Source organism: Mercenaria mercenaria, chromosome 3 (genome assembly GCF_021730395.1).
Source record: "Mercenaria mercenaria strain notata chromosome 3, MADL_Memer_1, whole genome shotgun sequence".
NCBI classification, from domain to species: Eukaryota; Metazoa; Mollusca; class Bivalvia; order Venerida; family Veneridae; genus Mercenaria; species Mercenaria mercenaria.
Window position 1 is genome coordinate 33,926,001 of NC_069363.1, and position 20,720 is coordinate 33,946,720.

The following is a 20,720-nucleotide window of genomic DNA, read 5'->3' on the forward strand; positions in this document are numbered from 1 at the left end:
GGTCCTCGTTACTTTATGAATACAACTTACTTCCAAGCGACGGCTGTAGAAACGTTTCTATGTTTCCCTCTCTGAAAAGTTGTTTATGATTGTTATGGACTATGAACCCACTTTTGCTGAAACAGGGTTTGAAGCGGTGCCGAGCGTTAGAATCTGCTCATGTCAACTTTTGGTCCATTAATTATTTGTTTTTCTGGCTTCTCCTTTACTGTCCTTTCAGCAAGTTTAATCCTATCTTAGCATCTAGGTTTTAGTTTTGCTATTGACCGTGTTTGTGTCAAGTGACTAGATACTCACTGCAAAAGTACCAACTGTGCGTTTGTCGGAGATAATTCATATCAGGACCGTAGAAGATGACCGTACATTCAAATCAGAATGCATAAAGGGAACCGAATTGTCATTGCCAGAAGTGTACGGTTTGAACAAGAAGAATATTTTTAGCCAAGTCTTGTTAGTGGACCAATCCCGGTTTAGGATAACGATAGGTGGTGTTATCTTTCTACGTACCATTTGTCCACACAGTGAAATTGAATATCCATAACAGAAGAAGTCGCCATCTATCTTTTTAGTAGATGAACTTTTGGTTACCCGCGTTCTGACGTTATTAATAAAATATTCTGCTACCCATTGTTGTAGCTTTGTCTAGATCTTTCTTTGCTTGTCCATGAGTTTTATTTGCGGTGATGCCTTTCCGTCCATGTGGTTAAAAAATACTTGATACATTTTGGATAAGGGTTTCTTCCTCTTTAGAGCAATGAATTGTACAGGATGCAACGATGTTTTATTGTTCTAATCTCTGTCATCATCTCATCTTGCTGTCCACTAGTCCGCCCACTTAGCTCAATCGGTAGAGCGCAGATCTAAGGATCGCGGGTAATGAGTTCGATCCCTTGGCGCGGCGTATGTTCTCCGTGACGACTGATAAAAGACATTGTGTCTGAAATCATTTGTCCTCCACCTCTGATTCATGTGGGGAAGTTGGCAGTTACTTGCGGAGAACAGGTTAGTACTGGTCCAGACTCCAGGAACACTGATTAGACTAACTGCCCACCGTTACATAACTGAAAAAGTGTTGAAAAACGGCGTTAAACCTTATACAAACAAACAAAATAAACAAACAAAGTAGTCTTTTGTGTACGAAAAATTGTTGATGATGTCACAGATATGGATCTGAGTGTTTGCTGTGTAAAGCAAAATATTCTGGTATCACTTTAAAAGCTTACGCACACAACATTGCTGCAAAATTTCGTCATCAGACGTATAATTTGATGTTCAGTTTATAGACTTGCATATCGATTAGGGCAAACAGCATGATTTACTTTGCCTTTGACTGAAACAGCTACTACTCAAAATGACTTATTGGTTATGCAGTGGCCGGCGTGTGTGGTCTGTCACATAGGTGGCCGGGGTTCAGTACTCTGACGAAGTTAAGTTTTTTTCACTGAAGTATTTTGTGGTGTAATTATATTCATTTCACAATTTCAATGTTGCTTTGTAATTATTTTTTTGTACACGTACATTTATGCTTCTTCATTAGCGGAGGGTTCAGTAAAAGTCTACAGTAACTATGACGAGCACATTTTTTTCTAGCTAAGCATTGGATACAATTATAACATACATCTTTCCATATTATTTCATGTTTTTGTATATCTCTCATAAAATATATGAATTCGCTAAGTACCAGTGCATAAAGGTAAATGCGTGTACTTTCGTGTCCTAGGCTGGTAAACATCCTGGTTGCATTCTAATCCAATCGCAGCAGACAGCGACCCTGCTTGTTATTTTCTGAAACTTATTGTATTTGATTGTGGTACGAAGGACAGCACAAAGGCGCGTATTATATTATGCTCGACTCCAAGGTTACTGGTTTTACGTGGTACTATTTATGGATTGAACAGGAATGGTTCAGTTTCAAGATCAGCGATGTTTTTCTACTTATAATGATGATCTGTTATTTAGTTAATGTTTGTAAACATATCAGTGTTGGGTTCACTAAAACACACCTTAATAGCCGTGATAGTATAAATAAGTATAAACCTAGTTATATTTGTATTTTGAGGGTATATTCGCTGAGTATTGTATCATAAAGTTTGATATGGCATAATCGGTAGGGAGTTTGTCTCATATCAGCGACTAAAACAAGGTTATAGGTTCGAACCGTACGCGCGTGTAGGTTCTTACCTTTTTTTTCTTCATATCATTTTCCTTTATATTTTACTTGTTTTAAATTGTAAATTGTGATACACTTTTTGCTATGATTCAGTATGTCATTGAAATGTGTCTAAATAAAAAATTCAAATCTATAGATTGTGGCATACTAAAATACATTAATTATATACGGATGCATTTGATATATAAGACTGCTTTTAATATGCATTACAGTACCTTCAAAGTGAACGTAACGAAGAAAAAACGGAACAGAAATAAGTCTTTTATAAATTCAGAAAGTTAATCAGAAAGGTAAGAAATATTAGAATACGGAATACAAATGAAAGTTCGTTCATGACATTTCATATCTTTAAAAAAAAACGTTAATTGAACTCCGAGTTATCTGATTTCATCCATACATTTATAATCGAACCTGTTAGCGTGGTAGCAAGCACAAGAACGAATCGAAGGGTCACAAGTTCGATTCAAGGGTGCGGCGTATATGAAAACTTGACTGCTGTTGATTTTTGTATCTTGTGGATCAACTGTATAGAAATAGAATGATGCCAGTATTATATGGATTATTAAGTTAAAGATCTAAGAAAATAATACACTGAAAACGTTCAAGTTCTTTCTTTTTTCTTTCTTTCTTTAAGGTATAGGTCCATGTTTCGGAGAAAAAAGTTCGAACGTCATCAAATCATAGAAAGAAAACATTGTTTTACATGAAAATTTAACAGCATATAAAACATTTACATTGTTTTACAAAACCAATGTCAATTTACGCATATGTTTATTGAATTCCGGAAAGGGACTGCTTGAAGGGGCCACACTTCTGGGACAGTTCAGCGCCTTTAAAAACTCACCATTTTTATAAAGCTGCTGCATGTCTTCGTTTTGATGCATTTGCAACATCGTGCGAGAGTTTAAACTTTACATAAGTAGGTAATACATCGTTTTTGACAATTGTTTACATTTATTTCTTTACAAATGGCATTCTTATTTATAGGGGGACAACTCATTTTGAATAATTTTAGTATCCAACTCTGTGGGACAGAACAGTAAAACATGTATTGGACAGGTAAGTTGTGTGTCAAGATGCTGTTCATTTACTAAAAAATCTATTGTTTTGTGATATAATGCTAAACTTTAATTTTTTTAGTTCAGTGAGGTTTTGTGTCCGCTCTGTATCCTTCGTTGTCGCCCATGGTCTACGTTCGTCCTCGGTTGGATCATTTACACTAAGAGGAGATAAAACCTTTGGCACAATCTTGGTGAAACTTGTCTAGGACGTTTGGCAGAAGAAAATATCGGACAAGTTTGATACTCTATTATCTTGGATAAAAAGAGAGGTTACTAACTCAAATCATAGAAAACGATTGTTAATACTCTAGAGGTCGCTGCTTTATCTGTATGTAACCAGAAAAAAATGTTTGTCTCTAAACAAAATAATCTGGGTCAAGTTAGAAACATGGTCATCTGGGATCAAAAACTAGACCACTAGGTTCAATAATGAAAAATTGTTTACTCTGATCTTCAACGAACCTAGTCGGAATATTTAAGCTAATTTTAAAAATAGATTATATAAAGTAAAAAACTGGGACATTAGGTCAAATCATAGAGTAAACATTATTTACACTCTACCGGCAAAAATTTCTTTTGTAGTTAGAATTTCTGCCTCTTTAGCATCTTTTACAATTTTGTAACTGAATTTTCCGGGATCAAATACTAGGTCATTAGGTCAAATTATAGAAAGCTCCCGTTATAAAATTTGAGGTCACACTTTCTTATTGATTTACATGAAAACTGAATGAGATGAGAACTTGAAACAAAGAAATTGGCAAGGGTTCCCTGAAATACGTCCTGAACTAGTACACTTAAACCGTTTTATGCTTAACATAGACATCCAAAGTATTGATTCAGTTAAGTTTTCTGTTGCACTTGAGGTTATAATTTTTAATATCGCCTAGTACATTCAATGTATATTTACATCTAAGTTCCACTGAATGCTTGGGTCGTGAGAGGTATTGCACTATTCATATACACTCATGAAGAAACTCAATTCATCCAGTCAATGCATTATAATATATTTGGGTTTTGCAACTGCACCTACAAAGGGTAAGTAGCATTAAGTAGAAGAAAGAATATCAAGGTTGACAATAAATCTTTAAACTATAATCAAGGCCTTTAACACGTGGCTCTTGCAAGACACATTAAGGAATCTCCCATTACTGACTGATGGACTTGATAGTCACGTATCTCCTCCATACCATCTTTGTCAAATTGTGTGTACAACGTCTTCAGTATTTCACTAGTTAGTCACCTTGTTTGTTTTGTGTAATATGCCAGATTTAAACGATATTAAACTTGTAACTAACAAACATTAGTAACCAGACTGCCCAAATTATTTCATTGGTTGTCACAATTTGTTTACGATACCATACGAACTTTATTTTTTTTCCCTTGTTTATCGTAAAAAATCAGCGGATCAACTTTCCCGTATACAATATTTACATATAAATTGTAGAAAAACTCAAAACATTAATTTCTTATATATTAATTATTGATACACATAAAACATCAACTGATAATTTTATAAAGCAACTTTATATGGTTTTGAAGTTGAAGAAAAGTCGTGATATTTTAATATTATCTCATCAACCTGCCTGGAATTATGATTGACTAGATTCGATTAAGTGCAATTCAAATGCAGGTATGAAGTTTTAATATATATCTAAATGATACGTATGCATTCTCGAGTTGAGGTTAACACCGTTTTGCCTATTTCAGTATTTCATCAAGAATTAACTTGTCCTCTGTAAGTAACTAACATTTCCTAGGACTAAGGCGCATAGCTCGGACGAATGACCAGACATAACTATCTCCTGTTAATTAACACGGGCCTCATCCAGAGACCAAAATTAATCTTGTGCTACAGCAGGGCAGGCTATATGCATGTCTAACGAAATGTTGCATTAAACGCACGCATAATTTAGTACAAGTTTTTGAATGTGTGTGTTTACTTTTATTACTGTTCGTTTATATAATACTGCTTCAAACATTGTTTCAATATTCCTGCATGTTTGAAGAAATTGAAGATCGATACAGCTTAAAACAAAATTATTGGAAGTGATTAAGTTAATTGCAAACGTGTTTCATACGTGCCATGACCATGCGGTTACATCGTATACTAGACGAAGCAAGCAAAATAAGATATAACAAACTTCATTAGAAGAAACAAAGACACAATCACTATCACTGGTAAAGAAAATATAGAAAGCACATCAATGCATATCCCTTAATGTAGCTTAGAAAACATATAATTCACTTATCACGTTTACATCTTATTTCGTAAGATAGTTTTGGTTTATGTCTGAATGAACTGTCTGTGAAGACTGTCTCCAATTATTGCCATATTAAAATTATCAATTGACAAAAAATGTTTGAAATCGGACCCTGTGACTGGCTTCTGTGGAGCGCACTGAGGTCGTTCGCAACGATTCGTCACCTTTGTGTTATCTGATAACTCATCCTTCTGTATTCAAAACTACTCAACTTAAGATGGTATGTAGAAGGCAGCAAGAACAAGAACTATAAGGAGTTAGGCGAGTTGCGCTGTCCACTACCTCTCACTGCTCAGTCAACCGGGTATGTTATTATTTTTGAATGGAAGTAATTTATAGATGTTATGGTTTTCTACAAACATTATATTGCTAAATGTTTAAAAACATAAATAAATCGCAACTTTCCTGCAATAATATTAGAATTGCATTCCATTTTATTTGTTTCTTCGGTTATTAATTCATTAATTCATATTCCGTAAACCAAATCGGTAGTGAGGTTTGGTGGGGATGGGTAGGGACAAAACTTGTCGAATCTCTGAATACAAATATGTCTTGGGTTATCCTCCGATAAGAGCATAACAATGACATTTTACAAAAACAAATCTAAACAATACATTTGAGCTAAAAAAATTTGATTGGAACGATTAGAGATTCTTTAAAAGTACAAGATATAAATACCTTTAGATTTACGATGTAAAACATTTATTATTCTTAAAAAACGAAGCACTGATTTTTGAAAAGGCTGTTTAAATAATCGCTTCAAGTATTTTTTCTACGTTTCCCAAGCGAAATTATTTTTATTTAGTGAAAAATGTAGATCAAGGATCAACAATACTGTAAATATGCTATCTGAATTTTAACAGTCTATGTTTTGTAAAATAATTTTGAATTAAACGAAGTCTTGTATTGAAATGTCACTGTCTGTAAAATTGAAACATTGTTCAAATATGGTTAAATTTTATTCTCAAATATCACCCCACTTCGTTGAAATTTCGTCTGTACTAGTATCTTAAAATATCGTAATTTACATAAACGTACGATCTCTCACTATGAATTTTACAATATAAATCGCATGTTCGGTAAGGTGTGTCAGTCTATTTGTGTTAAGAAAAGGATTAGTCACAGTAAAAATGCTATAGACAGTTCATTTTGTGGAAGGGGTATGTTAATACTTAACTGCATTTTGTAATGGTGTCAGGTTCTTTTTATTGTTGTAGAAATCACTTGTCCACTTAAGATTTCTGATGTCATACCAGCGTTCAGAGATGTACCCGAGTCTAAAAGGTTTACTTTATATTATGTGAAACTGAATATGATATAATTTTTAACAACATCTGTGCTGAAAGATTTCATTATTAAAGGCCTATGAGAGGCAAAGACAAGCACAAATAGGTGGGGTAATTATTCGAATTGTGGCAAAAGAACAGAATATAAGTGAATGTTTTATGTATGAATAAATGAAGAGACAAACAAAGATACAAAGATTGTGCATGGTTTCACTGTAATTAAGAAAATATGAAGTTAAAGAAAAGAAAATTAGGTAATTTTTAATTCATCCATTTTTGATACAGTTATTTGCAAAACTGCATGCACATACTGATAAAGCAGTACTTGCCAAACAAAGTATTACTACTGGTACATGGGGCAATGAGTACTAAGGCATTCATATCAGTAGTTAAACTACTTAAATTCTTTATCGAATAGAGTCCCTCCACCAAAGACAGAAGTTTTCAGTTCTGTTTTGAACAATAAATTTGAATAACACAAAAATAACAAAACCCTTGATCGGCCAATTGTGTCTTTATTATTGAACGCCTGGCACTTTAAAAGATTAAAGTATATACTGCGTACTTTGCCCGTTCATAAATTATTTTTTGAATGATTTTTGAATTTAAGCTTATTTATAGCCGCCATCGGTAACCCAAACAGACGACTCGTTCAACGGTTTGAGTTTAGCCTAGCTAACTAGTACTGAATTAAAGACAATCTATTCCGGCGGTCATGTAATAAACAAGAGGGCCAAGATGGCCCTAGGCCGCTCACCTGAGAAAAACACCATACTAGTGTAAGCTTGTTTGACTTAGTGATTTCATGGAAACAAATATTCTTGCCAATTTTCATTAAGATTGTACCAAAAATGTGGTCTCGAGTTTAAATAAGTATTTTCTTAAACATATCGTGGTGACCTAGCTTTTGACCCAAGATGACCCATATTCAAATTTTTCCTACATTTTATCACGGCAATCATTCTGACCAAATTTCATAAAGATCAATTGAAAAATACAGTCTCTATCTCATACACAAGGTTTTTCTTTGGTTTGACCTAGTGACCTAGGTTTTGACCTCAGATGACCCATATTCAAACTCGACCTAGATTTCATCAAGGCAATCATTCTGAAATAATTTTATGAAGATCAACTGAAAAATACAGCCTCTATTGCATACGCACTGTTTTTCTTTAATTAGACCTACTGACTTAGCTTTTTAACCCAGATGGCCCATATTCAAATTTGACCTAGATTTATCAAGGCAATCATTCCGAACAAATTTCATGAAGATCAATTGAAAAAAAGCTTCTATCGCATAAACAAGGTTTTTCTTTGATTTGACCTAGTGACCTTGTATCTGTCCCAAGACGACCCATATTCGAACTTGACCTAGAGTTCATAAAGGCACTCATTCTGACCAAACTTCATGAAAATCATTTGAAAAATACCGTCTCTATCGCATACACAAGATCATTCTATAATTTGACCTAGTGACCTAGTTTTTGATCCCAGATGACCCATATTCAAACTCGATCTAGACTACATCAAGGCAATCATTCTGACCAAATTTCATGAATGTCAATTGAAAAATACAGCCTCTATCGCATACACAAGGTTTTTCTTTGATTTGACCTAGTGACTTAGTTTTTGACTCTCCATGACCCATATTCAAATTTGACCTAGATTTCATCAAGGCAATCATTCTGACTAAATTTCATGAAAATCAATTGAAAAATGCAGTCTCTATCACATACACAAATTTTTTCTATAATTTGAATTATTGACCTAGTTTCAGATCTCAGATGACCCATATTCAAACTCAACCTAAATTTTATCAAGGCAATCATTCTGACTAAATTTCAAGAAGGCCAGTTGAAAAATACAGCCTCTATCGCATACACAAGGTTTTTATTTGATTTGACCTAGTGACGTAGTTTTTGATCCCAGATGACCCATTTCGAACTTGGGCTAGATTTTATCAAAATCTGAAAAGTAGATCCCTCGGAAGCACCGAGAACAAGGCAAACAGTGAATATTGCAGACTCGGTTTGATTGAGTCTGTTAATGAGCAGTAATGGAAAATGCAACACTGCCCACGCCCCCTAGCACCGGCTTAAGGCTTAAGGTCAAGTTTATCATTCTGACAAAAGTTCAGGAAGAGCAGTTGAAAAGTACAGCCTCTATCGCATACACAAGGCTCTTCTTTGATTTGATCTAGTGACGTAGTTTTAGACCCCAAATGACCCATTTTCAAACTTGGGCTAGATTTCATCAAAGTTATCATTCTGACCAAAACTCATGAAGATCAGTTGAAAAATGCAGCCTCTATCGCATACACAAGGTTTTTCTTTGATTTAACCTTGTGACCTAGTCTTTGAACCCAGATAACCCATATTCAAACTTGACCTAGATTTCATCAAGGCAATCATTCTAACCAAAATTCATGAAAATCAATTGAAAAATACAGTCTCTATCATATACACAAGATTTTTCTATAATTTGTCCTAGTGACTTAGTTTTTGATCTCAGGTGACCCATATTCAAACTCGACTTAGATTTCACCAAGGCAGTCATTCTCACCAAACTTCATGAAGGTCAATTGAAAAATACAGCCTCTATCGCATACACAAATTTTTATTTGATTTGACCTTGTGACCTAGTTTTTTACCCCAGATGACCCATATTCAAACTCAACCTAGATTTTATCAAGGCAATCATTCTGACCAAAATTCATGAAAATCAATCGAAAATACAGTCTCTATCACATACACAAGACTTTTCTATAATTTAACCTAGTGACCTAGTTTCTGACATCATGTTCGTTGATGAATAAGGACCCTGTACTTCGCAAATGGTTGTATTCCAGTGTCAACTGTCAGTTTCATCAACGTTTTACACACAATAGGGTCCTCGTTACTTAATGAAAACAACTTACTTCCAAGCGACGGCTGTAGAAACGTTTTTATGTTTCCCTCTCTGAAAAGTTGTTTATGATTGTTACGGACCATGAACCTACCTTGGCTGAAACAGGGGTTGAAGCGGTGTCGAGCGTTAGAATCTGCCCATGTCAACTTTTGGTTCATGAATCATTTGTTTTTCTGGCTACTCATTTACTGTCCTTTCAGCATGTTTAATCCTATCTTAGCATCTAGGTTTTTGCTTTGCTATTGACCGTGTTTGTGTCAAGTGACTGGATACTCGCTGCAATAGTACCAACTGTGCCTTTGTATCTTAGTCGGCTTTCAGCTTGACAGCATACCACTTTGAAGATTGTCTGAGATAATTCATATCAGGACCGTAGAAGATGACCGTACATTCAAATCAGAATGCATAGGAAACCAAAATGTAATTGCCAGAAGTGTACGGTTTGAACAAAGAGAATATTTTTAGCCCAGTCTTGTTAGTGGCCAAACCCGGTTTAGGATAATAATAGGTGGTGTTACCTTTCTACGTACCATTGCTCCAGACAGTGAAATCGAATATCCATAACAGACGAAGTCACCATCTATCTTTTTAGTAGATGAATCTTTTTGTTACTCGCGCTCTGACGTGCCCAATGTTGTAGCTCCGTCTAGATCTTTCTTTGCTTTGTGGTAATGTTTTTCCATCCATGCAGTTAATAAATAGATGAAACGTTGCGGATAAGGTTTTCTCCTCCTAAGAGCAATGAATTTTACAGGATGCAACGATGTTTATTTTTTTGTTCTAACCGCTATCATCATCTCATCTCCCGCTTAGCTCAATAGGGAGAGCGTTCGAACTCTGGACGCGGCGTATGTTCTCCGTGACGATTGATAAAAGACATTGTGTCTAAAATCATTCTTCCTCCACCTCTGATTCCACAGGTGCTAGACACATAATCAAATATTTTACATAATAGGCCTATATATGTTTATAGATATAAGGTCCCCAACGGAACAAAAACATCATGCACACTGCTGCAAGAAACGACCAGATCACGGTCGCCACTTGTAAGCATCAATCCAAGCATTAACACTTTTTATTTCATTAAAATCCCTCAAATAGCAAGAAAAAATAAAAATAAAAAAAGAAAATGATGAAAAGTTTCACAAAATACCACGATATTTAATCCATGTCGTATTCGAGTCCATTCTGTTCATGTATACAAAAATGATTTCGAGTCGATTCCTACGAAATATACAAAAAAAACGGCTAGAACTTCCACATGCTTTCAATAAACACACTCTTTTCCAGTCAATCCGCGAAGTTTAAACTGAACGGTAGCCATCTACAAACATAATTCATCTGAAAAAGTACGAAGTTATCTAATTTGTGACAGTATTTTATCGCCATTTATACAGTTCTGCACTTAATATTATGCTAGGACTTGATTGGTTAAGACGAGAGTCATTATTTACCTGTTTCATTATTGACCAATCGTATACACTATTACTTCGCAACATTCTGCTGTAACTTCAGAATCAAAATGGCGAGCATTACTTGAGCTGCGCTTCCACGGCTGATATTTTCAGATGCATTATGTTTGTAGAGGGCTGTCGTTCAGTTTAGACTACGCGGATTGACTGGAAAAGAATTCATTTATTGAAAGTATTGAAGTTCTAGCCGTTTTTTGTTTATTTTGTAGGAATCGACCAGAAATCATGTTTGTATACATGTGTAGAATACACGTCGAAAACGACATGGTATTTTTGAAACTTTTCATCATGTTTTTTTGCTATTTGAGGGATTTTAATGAAATGGAAAGTGTTAACGCTTGGATTGATGCTTTCAAGTGGCGACCATAAAAAGAAAACCGTGATCTTGTCGTTTCTTGAAGCAGAGTTCTTGTTTGTTCAGCATGATGTTTTTGTTCCGCTGGGGACATTATAGCTTTATATACGTATATAGGCCTATTAAGTAAACTGTTATATGTCTAGCACTTGTGTCTGATTCATGTGGGGAAGTTGGCTGTTGCTTGCAGAGAACAGGTTAGTACTGGTATAGAGTCCAGGAACACTGATTAGGTTAACTTCCCGCCGTTAGATAACTGAAAAACTGTTAAAAAGGCGTTAAACACAACACAAATAAACAAACAAAATAGTTGTTTTGGTACGAAGTAACTGTTTATGGTGTCAAAGATATGGATCTGAGTTTTTGCTGGGTAAAGTATAAAAAAATCTGGTAGCGGTTGAACAAGCTGGTACCACTACATAACATTACTACAAAGTCTCGTCATCAGACGTATAATTTGATGTTCAGTTGCATATCAGTTGCATATACTTGCATATCGATTAGGGAAATCAGCATGATTTGCTTTTTTGTCGCATGGGCGGCCGGGATTTAATACTCCGACGACGCTAAGTTTTTTTCATTGAACTATTTTTGGGTGTAAATATATTCATTTCACAATTTCAGTATTGTTTTGTAATTAAATATTTTTTTTTCATTATTGTTGTCATGTACAAGTCAGTTTCATTTCAATGTAAAGTATCATTTATGCTTCTTCATTAACGGAGTGTTTAGTAACAACAGTTACTATGACAAGCACATTTTCTAGCTAAGCATTGGATACAATTATAACTTACAGCTTTCCATATTATTTCATGTTTTGTACATATCTCTGATACAAATATATGAATCCGATAAATACCACACACAAAGGTTATTGCGTGTACTTTTCGTGTCATAGGTAAACTTCCTGGTTGCGTTCTTATCCAATCGCTTCACACAGCAAAGTTTTGTTTTCTTTCTTGTAAAGACTGTCTGGCTTCTGATCAAGTATTTAGTCTTTAAAAAGTAATAGATATTTATTTCTGAGACTTATTGTATTTGATTGTCGTACGAATGCCAGTGCATAGGTGCGTGTTATATTATGAACGTATAAACCAATAGTTATTGACGACTGCACACCCCCACCTCGACTCCAAGGTTACTAGTTTTACGTGGTACTATTTATGGATTGAACAGGGATGGTTCAGTTTCAAGGTCAGCGATGTTTTTGTACTTATAATGATAATGTTCTGTTATTTAGTTAATGTTTACATATTAGTGTTGGGTTCACTGAAAATACACCTTAAAAGCCGTGTTAGTACAAGTAAGTATAAGCCTTGATATATTTGTATTTTACGAGTTTATTGGCTGGGTATTTTATCCTAAAGTTTGATATTGCTTAGTCGGTAGGGAGTTTTTCTCATATGAACGACTAAAACAAGGTTGTAGCTTCGAACAGTTCACGCGTGTAGTTTCTTACCTTTTTCCTGATATCATTTTCCTTTATATTTTACTTGTTTTAAATTGTAAATTGTGATATGATTCAGTATGTCATTAAATTATGTCTAAGACGGAAATCAAATAATATATATAATATGTCATACTAATATACATTAAGTGTATACGGATGCATTTGATATATAACACTGCTTTTTATATACAACTCAGTACCTTCATAGTGAACGTAACGTAGAAAATACGGAACAGAAATAAGTCTTTTATAAAGTAAGAAAGTTAATCAGAAAAGTAAGAAATATTAGAATACCGTGTACAAATTAAGTTCGCTCGCGACATTTCTTTTTTTTCAATGTCAATTGAACCCCGAGTTATCTATTTTCATTTATACACTTATAATCGACCCTGTTAGCGTGGTAGCAAGTACAAGAATGAATCGTAGGGTCACGAGTTTGATCAAAGGGTGCGGCGTATATGAAAACTTGACTGCTGTGGATTTTTGCATCTTGTGGATTCGTTCAAAAATTTACTGTAACTACAATATCTAATGACGCCAGTATTAAATTGATTATTAAGTTAAAGGTCTAAAAATAATTCACTGAAAACGTTCAAGTTCTTTCTTTTTTCTTTCTTTCTTTAATTTTTTAGTTCAGTAAGGTGTTGTGTCCGTTCTGTGTCCTTCGTTGTCGTCCATGGTCTACGTTCGTCCTCGGTAGGATTATTTACACTCAAGAGATCAAACCTTTGGCACAGTCTTTGTAAAATTTGGCTAGGACGTTTGGCAGAAGAAAATATCGGACAAGTTTGACACTCTGATATCTTGCGTAAAAAGTGAGGTTTAGTACTAACTCAAATCATAGAAAACGATTGTTAAAACTCTAGGTCGCTGCTTTATCTGTACGAAACCAGGAAAAATGTAGTGTCTCTAAACAAAATAATCCGGGTCAAGTTAGAAACGTGGTCTTCTGGGATCAAAAACTGGACCACTAGGTTCAATAATAAAATAATTGTTTACTCTGATCTTCATCGAACCTAGTCGGAATATTTAAGCTAATTTTGAAAATAGGTTATATAAAGTAAAAAACTGGGCCATTAGGTCAAATCATAGAGTAAACATTATTTACACTCTACCGGCAAAAACAATTTTTCTAGTTAGAATTTCAGCCTCTATAGCATCTTTTACAACTTTGTAACTGCATTTTCCGGGGTCAAATACTAGGTAATTAGGTCAAAGTATAGAAAGCTCCCGTTATAACATTTGAGGTCACACGTTCTTATTGATTTACATGAAAACTGGGCAAAATGTAGTCGACATGAACATGAAAACAAAGAAATTGGCAATGGTTCCCTAAAATACGTCCTGAACTAGTACATTTAAAATAGAGAAAAGTGGAAACTTCACAGGTCGCTCAACACGACAAAAACGATGACGAGAAAGTTGGTTACTTATTCCTTATTCCTTTTTCGAATAAGGAATAAGTAACTAGGTACTTTTTGTTACTTATTCCTTATTCAAATGCGAATAAGTAACAGACACATTAACACCAGATAAAGTCTCATCTCTACAAAAACGGTGTTTGAACACATCTCATATCTATTTCGCCAGCAATGATAAATGTCGAATAAGGAATAAGTAACTGGATTTATTTTGTTACTTATTCTTATTCAAACGCGAATAAGTAACACACAAAATTTACAACAAAATAAAGTGTCATCGCGTTAACGTTTTCTTCAGGATGATTTAATTTTTCACTTTAAGACCTACTAAACTTGTTCTGAATACATGTCATATTGTTTTTCCGAGAAATGAAAAAAAACTCGAATAAGGAATAAGGGTAACTGGCGTTATTTGTTACTTATTCCTTATTCAAACGCGAATAAGTAACAGGCAAAATGAATACCATATTAAAGGTCTCACCTCGTTCACCATTTCTTCAAAATGATTTAATTACTCACTATTAGACCTACAAAACGTGTTGTGAACATATGTCATATTGTTTTCTCCGAGAAATTAAAAAACTCATATAAGAAACTGGCGTTATTTTGTTACTTATTCCTTATTCAAACGCGAATAAGTAACAGGCAAATGAATACCATAAAAAGTCTCACCTCGTTCACCATTTCTTCAACATGATTTAATATCTCACTATTAGACCTACAAAACGTGTTGTGAACACATGTCATATTGTTTTCTCCGAGAAATAAAAAACACGAATAAGGAATAAGTAACTGGCGTTATTTTGTTACTTATTCCTTATTTAAACGCGAATAAGTAACAGGCAAATGAATACAATATAAAGTCTCACCTCGTTCACCATTTCTTCAACATGATTTAATTACTCACTATTAGACCTACAAAACGTGTTCTGAACACATGTCATATCGTTTTCGCCGAGAACTGATATACGTCGAATAAGGAATAAGTAACTGGATTCATTTTGTTACTTATTCCTTATTCAAACGCGAATAAGTAACAGACAAATTAACAACAAAAAAAGTTTCATCGCGTTCACTACTTTTTCAACGTGACTTAATTACTCACTATAAGACCTACAAAATGTGTTCTGAACACATGCCATGTCTTTTTTCACCTAGATATATTAAAAGTCGAATAAGGAATAAGTAAATAGTTCATTTTGTTACTTATTCCTTATTCCTTATTCAAACGCGAAAAAAGTAACAGAGAAATAAACACCAGATTAAGTCATATCATGTTCACCATTTTTTTAATTATGTTTTTATTTAACCACACTTTTCAACTACAAAACGTGTTCCGAACACAATGACATTTTTCTTTCATCAGAAATTGCAGAATTCGAATAAGAACTGGAAAAAAGTAAAAGATGAATGAACTTTAGATACACTCATCTCGTTCATCATTTCTTCAACTGATTTTATTACTCACTATAACACCTACAAAACGTGCTTGAACACATGTCATATCGTTTTCACCGAGAACTGATATACGTTGAATAAGGAATAAGTAACTGGATTCATTTTGTTACTTATTCCTTATTCCTTATTCAAACGCGAATAAGTAACAGAGAAATAAACACCAGATTAAGTCTCATCGCGTTCACCATTTTTTTCAGGATGATTTAGTAACACACTTTTCAACCTACAAAACGTGTTCCGAATACATGACATTTTTCTTTCATCCGAAAATTGCAGTATTCGAATAATTAGAACTGGAAAAAGTAAAAGATGAATGAACATGAGATAACACTCATCTCGTTCATCATTTCTTCAACTTGATTTAATTATTCACTATAACACCTACAAAACGTGTTCTGAACACATGTCATATCGTTTTCGCCGAGAACTGATATACGTCGAATAAGGAATAAGTAAACTGGATTCATTTTGTTACTTATTCCTTATTCAAACGCGAATAAGTAAACAGACAAATTAACAGCAAAAAAAAGTCTCATCGCGTTCCCACTATTTCTTCAACATTATTTAATTACTCACTTTAAGACCTATAAAAGTGTTCTGAACCACATGCCATGTCTTTTTCGCCTAGAAATATTACAAGTCGAATAAGGAATAAGTAACTATTTCATTTTGTTACTTATTCCTTATTCCTTATTCAAACGCGAATAAGTAACAGAGAAATAAACACCAGATTAAGTCATATCACGTTCACCATTTTTTCAGTATGATTTAGTAACACACTTTTCAACCTACAAAAACGTGTTCCGAACCACTTGACATTTTTCTTTCATCAGAAAATTGCAGAAGTCGAAAATTTAGAAACTGGAAAAAAAAGTAAAAGATGAATGAACTTAAGATAACACCCCTTTCGTTCTTTCATTTCTTCAACTTGATTTTGTTACTCATATAAACCTACGTGTTCTGAACACATGTCATATCGTTTTCGCCGAGAACTGACATACGTCGAATAAGGATTCAAAACGTGTTCCGAACACATGACATTTTTCTTTCATCAGAAAATTGCAGAAGTCGAATAATTAGAACTGGAAAAAGTAAAAGATGAATGAACTTAAGATAACACCTCATCTCGAGCACAAATAAGTAACAAGTAACGTGCGGGTTCAATATAATTCAGACATGTTCAAAATTGGTTCTATAGTACTTGCTGAGGTTAGTCAATCATGCTGAACATAAGAATTGGCACTGCATCTGGTGCTAGTATATGTTTAACTTATTCGTGCACAAATAAGTAATAAGTAACGTACGGGTTTGATATAATTCAGGCATGTTCAGAACCAAATTTATATGGTTTGTTATAGCTTACTAAATCATACTTTACATAAGTATGTTCGATTTGCGACTTCATCTTGTGGTTATCCATCTGTTACTTATTCGCGGCCGAATAAGTAACAAGTAACGTGCGGGTTCAATATAATTCAGACATGTTCAAAATTGGTTTCATAGGACTTGTTGAGGGTTAGTCAATCATGCTGAACATAAGATTTGGCACTGCATCTAGCGCTAGTGCATGTTTTACTTATTCGTGCACAAATAAGTAATAAGTAACGTACGGATTTAATACAGTTCAGACATGTTCAGAACCAAATTTACATGACTTCTTATAGCTTACTCAATCATACTCTACATAGTTGTGTTCGATTTGCGAATTCATCTTGTGGTAATTCTTCTGTTACTTATTCGCGGCCGAATAAGTAACAAGAAACGTGCGGGTTCAATATAATTCAGACATGTTCAAAATCGGTTTTATAGGACTTGTTGAGAGCTAGTCAATCATGCTGAACATAAGATTTGGCACTGCATCTAGTGCTAGTGCATGTTTTACTTATTTGTGCACAAATAAGTAATAAGTAACGTATGGGCTTAATATAACTCAGACATGTTCAGAGCTAAATTTATATGACTTGTTATAGCTTACCCAATCACACTCGACATAAGTATGTTCGATTTGCGACTTCATCTTGTGATAATTCTTCTGTTACTTATTCGCGGCCGAATAAGTAACAAGTAACGTGCGGGTTCAATATAATTCAGACATGTTCAAAATCGGTTTGATAGGACTTGTTGAGAGCTAGTCAATCATGCTGAACATACGATTTGGCACTGCATCTAGTGCTAGTGCATGTTTTACTTATTTGTGCACAAATAAGTAATAAGTAACGTATGGGTTTAATATAATTCAGACATGTTCAGAGCTAAATTTATATGACTTGTTATAGCTTACTCAATCACACTCGACATAAGTATGTTCGATTTGCGACTTCATCTTTTGGTAATTCTTCTTTTACTTTTTCGCGGCCGAATAAGTAACAAGTAACGTGCGGGTTCAACATAATTCAGACATGTTCAAAATCGGTTTTATAGGACTTGTTGAGAGCTAGTCAATCATGCTGAACATAAGATTTGGCACTGCATCTATTGTTAGTGCATGTTTTACTTATTTGTGCACAAATAAGTAATAAGTAACGTATGGGTTTAATATAATTCAGACATGTTCAGAGCTAAATTTATATGACTTGTTATAGCTTACTCAATCACACTCGACATAAGTATGTTCGATTTGCGACTTCAGCTTGTGGTAATTCTTCTGTTACTTATTCGCGGCCGAATAAGTAACAAGTAACGTGCGGGTTCAATATAATTCAGACATGTTCGAAATCGGTTTTATAGGACTTGTTGAGGATTAGTCAATCATGTTGAACGTAAGATTTGGCACTGCATCTAGTGCAAATGCATGTTTTACTTATTCGTGCACAAATATGTTTTAAGTAACGTACGGGTTTAATATAATTCAGACATGTTTAGAACCAAATTTATATGACTTGTTATAGCTTACATAATCATACTCTACATAATTGTGATCGATTTTTGAATTCATCTTTTGATAATTCTTCTGTTACTTATTCGCGAACGAATAAGTAACAAGTAAGACATTTCACTCTTCTTTTTTTGTAATATCATTGAAAAAGATACTGTCCTATATTTTCTGTTGTATAATTTCAAGTTAAAAAGTAACACTGTGATTATTTTCTGAGCAAATAAACGCTAATTTTGTCCGAAAGATAACTTTTTTGGTTAAATAAATGCTACTTGAAATTATTACATGGGCCTTTAAACTATCTCTTATGATAACTACAGTATATGAAATGCTAATTGTTTCTTTTCAAAGTGATAAAGATTAAGTAACTTTCATAGGTTCATTACTATACTTAAATCAAGTGCATTAAATTTCCTAAGCATTCAATTCAAAATAAGATTTTAGTACTACATCAATTGTATCTTTTACTTGAAGTAATCTGTTATTTCTGATGCAATGAAACCCATAAAAACATATATAAACTGACCTTATGTTCATTTCAATGTCAAAAGCTCACCGTGAAGAAGGGGGGCTAGTAATTTGATAGGTTTATTAAAAACCAATGTAAAGTCGCTATCTGTAAACTCTCTGGCATTCCCTGTTATTTATAATTTAACGCCAGGGCATAACCTTCCGAACAGAAAATTGTGAGAGAAATTGAAATATTCGACATTTAAGTAGGAGTGATATTAGTTATTGTTAATTTCTTTGTTACCTATTCGCTTTTGAATAAGGAATAAGTAACAAAAATGAAACCAGTTACTTATTCCTTATTCGAGTTTTCTCATTTCTCGGAGGGGAGAGAACAATATGACATGACTTCAGAAACGTTTAGTAGGTCTTAAGTGAATAATTAAATCATGCTGAAGAAATAGTGAAAGCGATGACACTTTATTTTGATGTTAAATTTGTCTGTTACTTATTCGCGTTTGAATAAGGAATAAGTAACAAAATGAATCCAGTTACTTATTCTTTATTCGAAGTTATATCAGTTCTCGGCGGAAAACGATATGGACATGTGTTCAGAACACGTTTTGTAGGTGTTTAAAGTGAGTAATAAAATTAAGTTGAAGAAATGATGAACGATATGAGGTGTTATCTTAAGTTCATTCATCTTTTACTTTTTCCAGTTCTAATCATTCGACTTCTGCAATTTCTGATGAAAGAAAAATGTCATGTGTTCGGAACAAAGTTTTGTAGGTTAAAAAGTGTGTTACTAAAACATACTGAAAAAAATGGTGAACGAGATGAGGGCTTAATCTGGTATTTATTTCTCTGTTACTTATTCGCGTTTTGAATAAGGAATAAGTAACAAAATGAATTCAGTTACTTATTCCTTATTCGACTTTTATCATTTCTCGGCGAAAAAGATATGACATGTGTTCAGAACACGTTTTGTAGGATTAACAGTGAGTATTTAAATCATGTTGAAGAAATAATGAACGCGATGAGACTTTATATGGTATTAATTAGTCTGTTACTTATTCGCGTTTGAATAAGGAATAAGTAACAAAATGAATCCAGTTACTTATTCCTTATTGGACGTTTATCAGTTCTCGGCGGGAAAAACGATTGTGACATGTGTTCAGAACACGTTTTGTAGGTGTTTATAGTGAGTAATAAAATCAAGTTGAAGAATGATGAACGATATGAGGTGTTATCTTAAGTTCATTCATCTTTAACTTTTTCCAGTTCTAATTATTCGACTTCTGCAATTTTCTGATGAAAGAAAAATGTCAAGTGTTCGGAACACGTTTTTTTAGGTTGAAAAAATGTGTTACTAAAATCATATTGAAAAAATGGTGAAGGTGATGAGACCTAATCTGGTGTTTATTTCTCGTTATTTATTCGGTTTGAATAAGGAATAAGTAACAAAATGAATTCAGTATTTTTTCCTTATTCGACTTTTATCATTTCTCGGTTGTTGAAAAAGATATGACATGTGTTCAGAACACGTTTTGTAGG

The 20,720-nt window shown here is 33.9% G+C and overlaps 2 long non-coding RNA genes across 2 annotated transcripts; one reads left to right on the plus strand and one right to left on the minus strand.

Annotated features, from left to right (window-relative positions):
• Positions 1 to 392: 392 nt before the first annotated feature.
• LOC128555548 (uncharacterized) lies at positions 393 to 11,060 on the minus strand. The gene is made up of 2 exons (XR_008370155.1): positions 9,777 to 11,060; positions 393 to 1,061 (listed from the first exon to the last, which is right to left on the minus strand). It is a non-coding gene; the product is annotated as an uncharacterized LOC128555548 (long non-coding RNA).
• On the plus strand, positions 1,931 to 3,946 carry LOC128555547 (uncharacterized). The gene is made up of 3 exons (XR_008370154.1): positions 1,931 to 2,169; positions 2,383 to 2,460; positions 3,311 to 3,946. It is a non-coding gene; the product is annotated as an uncharacterized LOC128555547 (long non-coding RNA).
• Positions 11,061 to 20,720: the final 9,660 nt, after the last annotated feature.